The following is a 15,682-nucleotide window of genomic DNA, read 5'->3' on the forward strand; positions in this document are numbered from 1 at the left end:
ATTTTCTTTGTTCAGTGGACCGTGAAATAGGGAAAAAAACCTTCTTTGGCATTAAGCTTAGAAAAAAACATATTATTGGAAACATATGTACTAAGTTTCAAGTTTATTGGACCTGACCTTCAACAAAAACTACCTTGACCAAAACATTTAACCTGAAGCGAGAAAACGGACGAAGGAGCAGACGCATAGACCGGAAAACTAATGCCCATTTACTATCGTAGGTGGGGCATAAAAAAATTAATCATGATTTTCTGCCAATATGCACATTTACATAGCATGTCCTAACTATCTAAAAAAATCATGAAACTCTGTTGTGGTCTTTAGACGGATTTTATGACAAACTGTTGTAGGAGTATATAGAAAATCAATGAATTGATAATTTCATAATTTCCTCATTATCTACAAAGATTTATAAAACTCTGTTATGTGGTTTCAGAGGAGTTGCAATAACGAGAACAGGACTGACAGACCGATGGATCAAAAACATTGTACCATAAAGAACTTTGTTTGGTTTGGTATAATAAAGGGTCTGCTAAATAATGTAAGGCTGAGATAAATTAGTCATTTGGTCACACCAGTTTTTTGGCGAGGTTCGTTTTGTTCAGTCTGTGATGTTCTTTGTTGTGTTTTGCATTCTGTTGTTTGTTTTTTAATCTTTCTCTTTTTTTTGCCGTGGTTTTGTCAGTTTATTATTGACTTATGTGTTTGAATAAGCCTTTAGTATCTTTCGCCTCTCTTCGGTCAATTTGATTATGTGGGACATACAGATTTAGACCCAAACTTGTCTCTGATTGTTTCGTGATTATTGCAGATGTAAATCATACTATAAAATTGAGTATGTAAATGGGGAATGTGTCAAGGAGACAACAACCCGACCATAGAGCAGACAACAGCCGAAGGCCACCGATAGATCTTCAATGTAGCGAGAAACTCCCGCACACGGAGGTGTCCGTCAGCTGGCCCCTAAACAAATATGTATACTAGTTCAGTGATAATGGACGTCATACTAAGCTCCGAATTATACACAAGAAACTAAAATTATAAATCATACAAGACTAACAAAGGTCAGAGGCTCCTAACTTGGGACAGGCGCAAAATTGCGCCGGGATTAAACATGTTTTTGAGATCTCAACCCTCCCCTATACCTGTAGCCAATGTAGAAAAAACAAACGCGAAACAATACGCACAGTAAAACTCAGTTTAAGAGAAGTCCGAGTCCGATGTCAGAATATGAAACAAAAGAAAATAAACAAAATGACAATAATACATAAATAACAACAGACTACTAGCAGTTATTGACATGCCAGAACCAGACCTTAATTAAACTGATTGAAAGATTATGTCTTCATCATATGAATATCAGGCACAATCCCTCCTGTTAGGGGTTTAGTATTATACCGTCATGAAATATACAACCCTCTTATTTACAATATCATTTGGTCAACACCTATTTACAAGGGTCTATTTGATATGATTTTTCTCATTGTTGAAGGCTGTATGGTTGCATATAACTGCTAACGTCCACTTTATTTGAACTTGAGTGGATACATGTAGGCGTCTCATTGCCAATCATACCACATCTCCGTATTTTTACAGTATTGTATCAGTACTGTTACCTAATAACAGGACAAAACAAGACAGCAATTTGACAAAACTAAAGACATACATACTTGATTTTACTTCTCTAAAGATATAAACAAAATTTTCATAGTTCGTATCTGAACATGTACACAGCCATGGGAATTTTAAGGGACTATATTTCAGTGTGCATATATTTAGTAGCTAATCTGGCTACTTCCTGTTTATCAGACCGGTACCTTAGAAAAGAATTGTGACAATATATCCAATCTTTTCATAAACCAGACTAACGTCACTAGGAGCAGCAGTTAGTTGTCATAGATACTCTAGATAGAAAGATAATCTGCCACTTTTATAAAAGGGACTACACATAGTTTTTGAAAGGCTATAATCGGTTTGTGCCGAAATTACTTTCTTTAGTCCAGAAACTCATTTGTGCTAAATGGTAATCTCCACCCACATTTAGGACTGGCAGTTATTTGTCGTTTTTATCAACAGCTTGCACTTTTTCTAAATTATATTTGCTTCTTTTAAGACTGACCAAAACTGTTTTTTTACCATTGTGGTTTGATTAAGGTAGTGTATATCAAACAGCTGTTGGAAATATTTTGGACAACCCTCTTATTTACAATATCATTTGATCAACACCTAGTGGTCTTTGGTGGTATCTCGCATAACATAAATAAGGTCTTTTTTAAAAGGCAACTTGAAATTATTGGTCCCATATTTATGTGCTATAGCAAATGTATGGGCTGCTGATCTGCATATATGATAGCAATATATTCTTATGTTTTGAATGACCCCTTATTTCTTCACTCCACTTTATAAGATAGAAATAAATGTTATTCCATATTTTATTGGATTTTTTAAAGGTATCATAATTTAGACATAAAGACAAAACTAAGCACAGTGAAAAAAGTCTACTCTGTCCTGTAAAGTTTGAGATGTTTTTGTTGTTCAATCTTTGTCACTTGTATGGAAACACTAAATCTTGATAACCTACAACAGAAATATTATCACTTTTATTTCAATTCATTTGTTGCAGTTATCATGCATGTAATAGAGAAAATGATAAATTAGACCACATCTCCACATTAATAATATCAAAACTAGAGGCTTCAATGAGCCTGTGTCACTCACATGATACTTTTATTTACAATTGATGCATGATACAGAAATTGTCCATACCAACCGTCAGTATTTACCATACAATACAGTACTTCTATACACTGTCTGTATACAGTATTTGTCGGATTTTGTCCATACCTATCGTCGATGTTTGACATAAAATACAATACTCCTATATACCGTATATCAACAGTATTTGTCTATACCTACCGTCGGTGGTTAACATACAATACAGTCCTCCTATATACCGTCTATCAACAGTATTTGTCTATACCTACCGTCAGTGGTTAACATACGATATAGTACTCCTTTGCACCATCCATCAACAGTATTTGTCTATACCTACCGTCGGTGGTTAACATACAATATAGTGCTCTCATAAACCGTCTATCAACAGTATTTGTCTATACCTACTGTCGGAAGTTAACATACAATAAAGTACTCCTATATACCATCTATCAACAGTATATGTCTATACCTACCGTCGGTGGTTAACATACAATATAGTGCTCCCATATACCGTCTATCAACAGTATTTGTCTATACCTACCGTCAGTAGTTAACATACAATATAGTGTTCCTATCTACCGTGTATCAACAGTATGTGTCTATACCTACTGTCGGTGGTTAACATACAATATAGTGCTCCTATATACTGTCTATCAACAGTATTTGTCTATACCTACCGTCTGTAGTTAACATACAATATAGTGCTCCTATATACCATCTATCAACAGTATTTGTCTATACCTACCGTCGGTGGTTAACATACAATATAGTGCTCCTATATACCGTCTATCAACAGTATTTGTCTATACCTACTGTCGGTAGTTAACATACAATATAGTGCTCCTATATACCGTTTATCAACAGTATTTGTCTATACCTACCGTCGCTGGTTAACATACAATATAGTGCTCTTTGATACCGTCTATCAACAGTATCTGTCTATACCTACTGTCGGTAGTTGCTCCTATATACCGTCTATCACCAGTATTTGTCTATACCTACCGTCGGTGGTAAACATAAGATATAGTGCTCCTACATACCGTCTATCAACAGTATTAGTCTATACCTACCGTCAGTGGTTAACATGCAATACAGTGCTCCTATATACCGTCTATCACCAGTATTTGTCTATACCTACCGTCGGTGGTTAACATACAATATAGTGCTCCCATATACCGTATCTCAACAGTATTTGTCTATACCTACTGTCGGTAGTTAACATACAATATAGTGCTCCTATATACCATCTATCAACAGTATATGTCTATACCTACCGTCGGTGTTTAACATACAATATAATGCTCCCATATACCGTCTATCAACAGTATTTGTCTATACCTACCGTCGGTGGTTAACATACAATATAGTGCTCCCATAAACCGTCTATCAACAGTATTTGTCTATACCTACTGTCGGTAGTTAACATACAATATAGTGCTTCTATATACCGTCTATCAACAGTATTTGTCTATACCTACTGTCGGAAGTTAACATACAATATAGTACTCCTATATACCATCTATCAACAGTATATGTCTATACCTACCGTCGGTGGTTAACATACAATATAGTGCTCCCATATACCGTCTATCAACAGTATTTGTCTATTCCTACTGTCGGTAGTTAACATACAATATAGTGTTCCTATATACCGTGTATCAACAGTATGTGTCTATACCTACTGTCGGTGGTTAACATACAATATAGTGCTCCTATATACTGTCTATCAACAGTATTTGTCTATACCTACCGTCTGTAGTTAACATACAATATAGTGCTCCTATATACCATCTATCAACAGTATTTGTCTATACCTACCGTCGGTGGTTAACATACAATATAGTGCTCCTATATACCGTCTATCAACAGTATTTGTCTATACCTACCGTCAGTGGTTAACATACGATATAGTACTCCTTTGCACCATCCATCAACAGTATTTGTCTATACCTACCGTCGGTGGTTAACATACAATATAGTGCTCTCATAAACCGTCTATCAACAGTATTTGTCTATACCTACTGTCGGAAGTTAACATACAATAAAGTACTCCTATATACCATCTATCAACAGTATATGTCTATACCTACCGTCGGGGGTTAACATACAATATAGTGCTCCCATATACCGTCTATCAACAGTATTTGTCTATACCTACCGTCGGTAGTTAACATACAATATAGTGTTCCTATCTATCGTGTATCAACAGTATGTGTCTATACCTACTGTCGGTGGTTAACATACAATATAGTGCTCCTATATACTGTCTATCAACAGTATTTGTCTATACCTACCGTCTGTAGTTAACATACAATATAGTGCTCCTATATACCATCTATCAACAGTATTTGTCTATACCTACCGTCGGTGGTTAACATACAATATAGTGCTCCTATATACCGTCTATCAACAGTATTTGTCTATACCTACTGTCGGTAGTTAACATACAATATAGTGCTCCTATATACCGTTTATCAACAGTATTTGTCTATACCTACCGTCGCTGGTTAACATACAATATAGTGCTCTTTGATACCGTCTATCAACAGTATCTGTCTATACCTACTGTCGGTAGTTGCTCCTATATACCGTCTATCACCAGTATTTGTCTATACCTACCGTCGGTGGTAAACATAAGATATAGTGCTCCTACATACCGTCTATCAACAGTATTAGTCTATACCTACCGTCAGTGGTTAACATGCAATACAGTGCTCCTATATACCGTCTATCACCAGTATTTGTCTATACCTACCGTCGGTGGTTAACATACAATATAGTGCTCCCATATACCGTATCTCAACAGTATTTGTCTATACCTACTGTCGGAAGTTAACATACAATATAGAGCTCCTATATACCATCTATCAACAGTATATGTCTATACCTACCGTCGGTGTTTAACATACAATATAGTGCTCCCATATACCGTCTATCAACAGTATTTGTCTATACCTACCGTCGGTAGTTAACATACAATATAGTTTTCCTATATACCGTGTATCAACAGTATGTGTCTATACCTACTGTCGGTGGTTAACATACAATATAGTGCTCCTATATACTGTCTATCAACAGTATTTGTCTATACCTACCGTCTGTAGTTAACATACAATATAGTGCTCCTATATACCATCTATCAACAGTATTTGTCTATACCTACCGTCGGTGGTTAACATACAATATAGTGCTCCTATATACCGTCTATCAACAGTATTTGTCTATACCTACAGTCGGTAGTTAACATACAATATAGTGCTCCTATATACCGTTTATCAACAGTATTTGTCTATACCTACCGTCGCTGGTTAACATACAATATAGTGCTCTTTGATACCGTCTATCAACAGTATCTGTCTATACCTACTGTCGGTAGTTGCTCCTATATACCGCCTATCACCAGTATTTGTCTATACCTACCGTCGGTGGTAAACATAAGATATAGTGCTCCTACATACCGTCTATCAACAGTATTAGTCTATACCTACCGTCAGTGGATAACATACAATATAGTGCTCCCATATACCGTCTATCAACAGTATTTGTATATACCTACTGTCGGTAGTTAACATACAATATAGTGCTCCTATATACCGTCTATCACCAGTATTTGTCTATACCTACCGTCGGTGGTTAACATACAATATAGTGCTCCCATATACCGTCTATCAACAGTATTTGTATATACCTACTGTCGGTAGTTAACATACAATATAGTGCTCCTATATACCATCTATCAACAGTATATGTCTATACCTACCGTCGGTGGTTAACATACAATATAATGCTCCCATATACCGTCTATCAACAGTATTTGCCTATACCTACCGTCGGTGGTTAACATACAATACAGTCCTCCTATATACCGTCTATCAACAGTATTTGTCAATACCTACCGTCAGTGGTTAACATACGATATAGTACTCCTTTGCACCATCCATCAACAGTATTTGTCTATACCTACCGTCGGTGGTTAACATACAATATAGTGCTCTCATAAACCGTCTATCAACAGTATTTGTCTATACCTACTGTCGGAAGTTAACATACAATATAGTACTCCTATATACCATCTATCAACAGTATATGTCTATACCTACCGTCGGTGGTTAACATACAATATAGTGCTCCCATATACCGTCTATCAACAGTACTTGTCTATACCTACCGTCGGTAGTTAACATACAATATAGTGTTCCTATCTACCGTGTATCAACAGTATGTGTCTATACCTACTGTCGGTGGTTAACATACAATATAGTGCTCCTATATACTGTCTATCAACAGTATTTGTCTATACCTACCGTCTGTAGTTAACATACAATATAGTGCTCCTATATACCATCTATCAACAGTATTTGTCTATACCTACCGTCGGTGGTTAACATACAATATAGTGCTCCTATATACCGTCTATCAACAGTATTTGTCTATACCTACTGTCGGTAGTTAACATACAATATAGTGCTCCTATATACCGTTTATCAACAGTATTTGTCTATACCTACCGTCGCTGGTTAACATACAATATAGTGCTCTTTGATACCGTCTATCAACAGTATCTGTCTATACCTACTGTCGGTAGTTGCTCCTATATACCGTCTATCACCAGTATTTGTCTATACCTACCGTCGGTGGTAAACATAAGATATAGTGCTCCTACATACCGTCTATCAACAGTATTAGTCTATACCTACCGTCAGTGGTTAACATGCAATACAGTGCTCCTATATACCGTCTATCACCAGTATTTGTCTTTACCTACCGTCGGTGGTTAACATACAATATAGTGCTCCCATATACCGTATCTCAACAGTATTTGTCTATACCTACTGTCGGTAGTTAACATACAATATAGTGCTCCTATATACCATCTATCAACAGTATATGTCTATACCTACCGTCGGTGTTTAACATACAATATAATGCTCCCATATACCGTCTATCAACAGTATTTGTCTATACCTACCGTCGGTGGTTAACATACAATATAGTGCTTCCATAAACCGTCTATCAACAGTATTTGTCTATACCTACTGTCGGTAGTTAACATACAATATAGTGCTTCTATATACCGTCTATCAACAGTATTTGTCTATACCTACTGTCGGAAGTTAACATACAATATAGTACTCCTATATACCATCTATCAACAGTATATGTCTATACCTACCGTCGGTGGTTAACATACAATATAGTGCTCCCATATACCGTCTATCAACAGTATTTGTCTATACCTACCGTCGGTAGTTAACATACAATATAGTGTTCCTATATACCGTGTATCAACAGTATGTGTCTATACCTACTGTCGGTGGTTAACATACAATATAGTGCTCCTATATACTGTCTATCAACAGTATTTGTCTATACCTACCGTCTGTAGTTCACATACAATATAGTGCTCCTATATACCATCTATCAACAGTATTTGTCTATACCTACCGTCGGTAGTTAACATACAATATAGTGCTCCTATATACCGTCTATCAACAGTATTTGTCTATACCTACAGTCGGTAGTTAACATACAATATAGTGCTCTTATATACCGTTTATCAACAGTATTTGTCTATACCTACCGTCGCTGGTTAACATACAATATAGTGCTCTTTGATACCGTCTATCAACAGTATCTGTCTATACCTACTGTCGGTAGTTGCTCCTATATACCGCCTATCACCAGTATTTGTCTATACCTACCGTCGGTGGTAAACATAAGATATAGTGCTCCTACATACCGTCTATCAACAGTATTAGTCTATACCTACCGTCAGTGGATAACATACAATATAGTGCTCCCATATACCGTCTATCAACAGTATTTGTATATACCTACTGTCGGTAGTTAACATACAATATAGTGCTCCTATATACCGTCTATCACCAGTATTTGTCTATACCTACCGTCGGTGGTTAACATACAATATAGTGCTCCCATATACCGTCTATCAACAGTATTTGTATATACCTACTGTCGGTAGTTAACATACAATATAGTGCTCCTATATACCATCTATCAACAGTATATGTCTATACCTACCGTCGGTGGTTAACATACAATATAATGCTCCCATACACCGTCTATCAACAGTATTTGCCTATACCTACTGTCGGTAGTTAACATACAATATAGTGCTTCTATATACCGTCTATCAACAGTATTTGTCTATACCTACCATCGGTGGTCAACATACAATATAGTGCTCCTACAATGTATATACCGTCTATCAACAGTATTTCTCTATACCTACCGTCGGTGGTTAACATACAATATAGTGCTCCAATATACCGTCTATCAACAGTATTTGTCTATACCTACTGTCGGTAGTTAACATACAATATAGTGCTTCTAAATACCGTCTATCAACAGTATTTGTCTATACCTACTGTCGGTAGTTAACATACAATATAGTGCTCCTATATACCGTCTAACAACAGTATTTGTCTATACCTACCGTCAGTGGTTAACATACAATATAGTGCTCCTATATACCGTCTATCAACAGTATATGTCTATACCTACCGTCGGTGGTTAACATACAATATAGTGCTCCCATAAACCGTCTATCAAAGTATTTGTCTATACCTACTGTTGGTAGTTAACATACAATATAGTGCTTCTATATACCGTCTATCAACAGTATTTGTCTATATCTACCGTCGGTGGTTAACATACAATATAGTGCTCCTATATACCGTCTATCAACAGTATTTGTCTATACCTACCGTCGGTGATTAACATACAATATAGTGCTCCCATATACCGTCTATCAACAGTATTTGTCTATACCTACTGTCGGTAGTTAACATACAATATAGTGCTCCCATATACCGTCTATCAACAGTATTTGTCTATACCTACTGTCGGTAGTTAACATACAATATAGTGCTTCTATATACCGTCTATCAACAGTATTTGTCTATACCTACCATCGGTGGTCAACATACAATATAGTGCTCCTACAATGTATATACCGTCTATCAACAGTATTTCTCTATACATGTACCTACCGTCGGTGGTTAACATACAATATAGTGCTCCAATATACCGTCTATCAACAGTATTTGTCTATACCTACTGTCGGTAGTTAACATACAATATAGTGCTTCTAAATACCGTCTATCAACAGTATTTGTCTATACCTACTGTCGGTAGTTAACATACAATATAGTGCTCCTATATACCGTCTATCAACAGTATTTGTCTATACCTACCGTCAGTGGTTAACATACAATATAGTGCTCCTATATACCGTCTATCAACAGTATATGTCTATACCTACCGTCGGTGGTTAACATACAATATAGTGCTCCCATAAACCGTCTATCAAAGTATTTGTCTATACCTACTGTCGGTAGTTAACATACAATATAGTGCTTCTATATACCGTCTATCAACAGTATTTGTCTATATCTACTGTCGGTGGTTAACATACAATATAGTGCTCCTATATACCGTCTATCAACAGTATTTGTCTATACCTACCGTCGGTGATTAACATACAATATAGTGCTCCCATATACCGTCTATCAACAGTATTTGTCTATACCTACTGTCGGTAGTTAACATACAATATAGTGCTCCTGTATACCGTCTATCAACAGTATTTGTCTATACCTACCGTCGGTAGTTAACATACAATATAGTGCTCCTATATACCGTCTATCAACAGTATTTGTCTATACCTACCGTCGGCGGTTAACATACAATATAGTGCTCCTATATACCGTTTATCAACAGTATTTGTCTATACCTACCGTCGCTGGTTAACATACAATATAGTGCTCCCATAAACCGTCTATCAACAGTATTTGTCTATACCTACTGTCGGTAGTTAACATACAATATAGTGCTCCTATATACCATCTATCAACAGTATATGTCTATACCTACCGTCGGTGGTTAACATACAATATAGTGCTCCCATATACCGTCTATCAACAGTATTTGTCTATACCTACCGTCGGTAGTTAACATACAATATAGTGCTCCTATATACCGTGTATCAACAGTATGTGTCTATACCTACTGTCGGTAGTTAACATACAATATAGTGCTCCTATATACTGTCTATCAACAGTATTTGTCTATACCTACCGTCGGTAGTTAACATACAATATAGTGCTCCTATATACCATCTATCAACAGTATTTGTCTATACCTACCGTCGGTGGTTAACATACAATATAGTGCACCTATATACCGTCTATCAACAGTATTTGTCTATACCTATCGTCGGTAGTTAACATACAATATAGTGCTCCTATATACCGTTTATCAACAGTATTTGTCTATACCTACCGTCGCTGGTTAACATACAATATAGTGCTCTTTGATACCGTCTACCAACAGTATCTGTCTATACCTACTGTCGGTAGTTGCTCCTATATACCGTCTATCACCAGTATTTGTCTATACCTACCGTCGGTGGTTAACATAAGATATAGTGCTCCTATTTACTGTCTATAAAAAGTATTTGGCTATACCTACCGTCAGTGGTTAACATACAATATAGTGCTCCTATATACCGTCTATCACCAGTATTTGTCTATACCTACCGTCGGTGGTTAACATACAATATAGTGCTCCCATATACCGTCTATCAACAGTATTTGTCTATTATACCTACTGTCGGTAGTTAACATACAATATAGTGCTTCTATATACCGTCTATCAACAGTATTTGTCTATACCTACCGTCGGTGGTTAACATACAATATAGTGCTCCTACAATGTATATACCGTCTATCAACAGTATTTGTCTATACCTACCGTCGGTGGTTAACATACAATATGGTGCTCCCATATACCGTCTATCAACAGTATTTGTCTATACCTACTGTCGGTAGTTAACATACAATATAGTGCTCCTATATACCATCTATCAACAGTATATGTCTATACCTACCGTCGGTGGTTAACATACAATATAATGCTCCCATATACCGTCTATCAACAGTATTTGTCTATACCTACCGTCGGTAGTTAATATACAATATAGTGCTCCTATATACCGTCTATCAACAGTATTTGTCTATACCTACCGTCGGTAGTTAACATACAATATAGTGCTCCTATATCCCGTCTATCAACAGTATTTGTCTATACCTACCGTTGGTGGTTAACATACAATATAGTGCTCCTATATACCGTCTATCAACAGTATTTGTCTATACCTACCGTCAGTGGTTAACATACAATATAGTGCTCCCATATACTGTTGATGTCTATCAACAGTATTTGTCTATACCTACTGTCGGTAGTTAACATACAATATAGTGCTCCTATATACCATTTATCAACAGTATATGTCTATACCTACCGTCGGTGGTTAACATACAATATAGTGCTCCCATATACCGTCTATCAACAGTATTTGTCTATACCTACCGTCGGTGGTTAACATACAATATAGTGCTCCTATATACCGTCTATCAACAGTATGTGTCTATACCTACTGTCGGTAGTTAACATACAATATAGTGCTCCCATATACCGTCTATCAACAGTATTTGTCTATACCTACCGTCGGTGGTTAACATACAATATAGTGCTCCTATATACCGTCTATCAACAGTATGTGTCTATACCTACCGTCGGTGGTTAACATGGAATATAGTGCTCCTATATACCGTCTATCAACAGTATTTGTTTATACCTACTGTCGGAGGTTAACATAGAATATAGTGCTCCTATATACCAAGAGGGATAACGGATCTGCATCTAGAATTTATCATGCTGCCCTTTTTTTGGATTTTTAAAATTCTTGTTATCCCTCAATTTTTACATTCATCCCAAATAATACAACAGTAGTCAATTAGGGGCAGAACACCCATTGTATTATGTTTTCTTGCAGATATAAAAAAAAAATGTATTTAAGAAAGATGGTATATTCTGGATGATATATTAGCACAACCTTGGTCAATTTGATTTCTCCAGTTACTTAGTGGGCTGTCAATTTTGAAACTAATATTTTTTCACATGAAGAATTTTGTAATACTTTAATTTATTATCAAGTTTGGTTGAAAAGTCTGAATAGTTTCTGCTTTCTTCCAGTAATCAAACATTTTGTTTCATTTGCATCTATGAACATGTTATTCATTTTACACCACTCTTCAACCCTGTATAAATCTTCTTGAACATCATCATTTATATTTTCTAGATGTTTCCCCCTGATTTATGAATAGTGGTGTCATCAGCATATACAACGATATAGGTCTGTTTCACAATTTTTAATGCATAAGGGAAGGTCATTTATAAATAGCACAAACAATAGAGGACAAGGTATAGAACATTGGGGAACACCAAATTTTACATGTTGTTGTTCAGAGTTAACATTATAAATGTATACCTTTTGTTATTCAGGTACGACTTAAAAAAACTAACAGTAGTCTCACTAAATCCATACATGTCGAGCTTTAAACAAAGAAAGTCATATTCTACCAAATCAAAAGCTTTTTTTCAAATCTTAATAAAATTGCTAGGTTTAAATTACCATCTTTCATTTCTTGCAACCATGTGTCAATGATATTAAATAAATATCAAGCTCAATCCAGTATATATTCCAAGTTATGGACAAATGATAATGCTATTAAAAATACCAAATCATAACCAGTGCTTTTCTCTTTTTCTATTTACAGTATATGACTAGGTAATAATGATTACTTTTTTCAACTATTTTCATACTTTTTTGTTTCCTCTGCTTTTGTATCAAGGGCATAATTGTTTATGGCAAACTAAGCATCTGCATAATCAAACTATTCCTAACTATACTCTACCTCAAATTCTGGAAACTGCAGAATTTTTGTCATAGCAGTCTTATGGTAGCTGAACTATTTCTATTTTTTGTAAATCTGGATTAATAAGTCTTTTGTCACATTCTGGGGCTATAGAAAAAATACGTTACAGAATTATCAAAATTATGTGTGTATAATGTTTGTGTACAGTCATTCAACTAAAAAAGGACAAAAATTATGTTTTTGTGTATAAATAAATAATTGTGATTTTAATGTCTTAATATTATAAAAAAAACTTCAAAAGATTAAATTTAAATTATAATCTAAACATGAAAGAGCACATATAAATCAACCTTTTACTCAGGTTTATATCTAAAACCAGTTATAACTAGCTATAATATCTTTGACTTCACAAATATCATCATCTAATTTTACAACTCAGTATTTATTTGGTGGCACTTCCTGCACACTAAGTATGTTATGCCTTAGGTTTAATTTTGATGCAATCACATTTCAGAAGGTGCATGTCTTGAACTGTTTTAATGAATAAATTACAGTTTTAAAATCAGTTTAGGCTGACCTGAGGTCAATAGTCTTAAACAATGTCATCAAACTATCAGTTTTACTGTAATATATTGATATTGTGACATTTATGGGAAAGAGCATATGAGTTAGTCATATTGGTCAATACAATGGAAAGTTTATAGCTGAGACTACTATAACACTATGTGTTATACTAGTAGTCTCAGTTTATAACTATGTTAATGTTAATTATATACATGACATAATAATTAAATCATTTAAAAAACTATTCCAAAGATTTCTCTCAAATGATGTTTACATTTTTTTAGAGAAGAGTCTGTCTGAAATATATTCAGGGGTAGTCCAAATAATTATGACTTCTTAAAAAGCTATATTATGGGGGAAAAGGGGGGGGGGGGGTCTATTATGTTTTTTTCATACAGGAGGAAGACGTCAAAGCAAAAAAAAACCCAACAAAACAAAATAAAATAATAGCCTGTCAAGACGTCCTTATATCATAATAATTTGGTCTAATTTTGGGATAATACATTTAACTTCCTTTGATGTCGGGGAGGGGATAAGTTTTGACGATTAATTATTCTTGAAACTAACAATAATTATTTCTTATTGTTACTTTGTTAAGCGAGCGCGATGTGTGGTTCTCGAGTTATTTAAAAAAAAAAGGGGGGGGGGGGTTGTTACTATATCAAATTTACCCAGTTTGGAGACAATAAATATTTAAAATCTAACCATAAACTCCAATGTTCCTGCTTTTTTTAGCAGAACAAACACGATGGCATTCTCGTCTCTGTTATAATCAATAGTTAACTCATTTCTTCTTCCAGGTTATTTCTTAATCAATTATGATTATCAGCTGTCTATCTATTTACCATGTTTATGTTAAACTGGTCCGTAATTCCATCGTAGTGTATCGATAAGTGAACTCAACAGTGATCCAGTTTATTAAACGTCTGTGAACCGAGGTATATAATATACAAGGTTCCTGAGTCAGTAACCGTAACTATCCCCGTGCTTTGTGCGCATGCGCAAGAAACACCAACAATAAGGATAAAACAGGGTACACAGTTCCGTAATTTCGTATATTTTTCTTATCTTCATACTAAAGAGCTCCAAAAGTAGGCGTGCTTAGGTGCACTGGGCGGGTCTAAAAACCGACTCTCGGTGGTTAACGTCTCTCGATGGTTAACTTTAAGTGCCTACCGATTTTTTTATCCATGAGATGTCGGCCATGTTGGCTTGCGGTTGGGGTTATCATATACCGCCTATACGTTTCTTTAAAAAACTAAATAATCAAAGATGCTTGTGGCCAAGTTTTGGCTCCTTATTTCAGGGATTTTATTTTTTGAGTAAGCAAACGAAAAACTAACAACGATCTCCAGATATACATGATGTCTTTTTCTCATTGATGAATGTCATACGATAATTATATAACCTGTAGATGTTTACATCCTTCTCATAAGCCGTTAGGTCTTTTATGACTATAATTATGTATTAACATTTCACTGGAAATTATATTTTCTCTTCTTGATATATATTGACACGGGTTATGTTCTTCTCATATATGTTATGATGGTATGATACTAAACCCCTAACGGGAAGGATTGTGCCTGATGTTCATATGATGAAATCATAATCTTTCAGTCAGTTTAATTGAAGTCTGGAGCTGGCATGTCAGTTAACTGCTA

The 15,682-nt window shown here is 35.4% G+C and overlaps 1 long non-coding RNA gene across 1 annotated transcript; it reads right to left on the bottom strand.

The window, feature by feature from the left end:
• Nucleotides 1-2,414: 2,414 nt before the first annotated feature.
• Nucleotides 2,415-14,930, bottom strand: LOC143058988 (uncharacterized). The gene is made up of 3 exons (XR_012973320.1): nt 14,727-14,930; nt 13,497-13,604; nt 2,415-2,577 (listed from the first exon to the last, which is right to left on the bottom strand). It is a non-coding gene; the product is annotated as an uncharacterized LOC143058988 (long non-coding RNA).
• Between the last annotated feature and the right edge of the window lie 752 nt (nt 14,931-15,682).

The sequence above is a fragment of the Mytilus galloprovincialis genome, chromosome 14 (genome assembly GCF_965363235.1).
Source record: "Mytilus galloprovincialis chromosome 14, xbMytGall1.hap1.1, whole genome shotgun sequence".
Classification (NCBI taxonomy): Eukaryota; Metazoa; Mollusca; class Bivalvia; order Mytilida; family Mytilidae; genus Mytilus; species Mytilus galloprovincialis.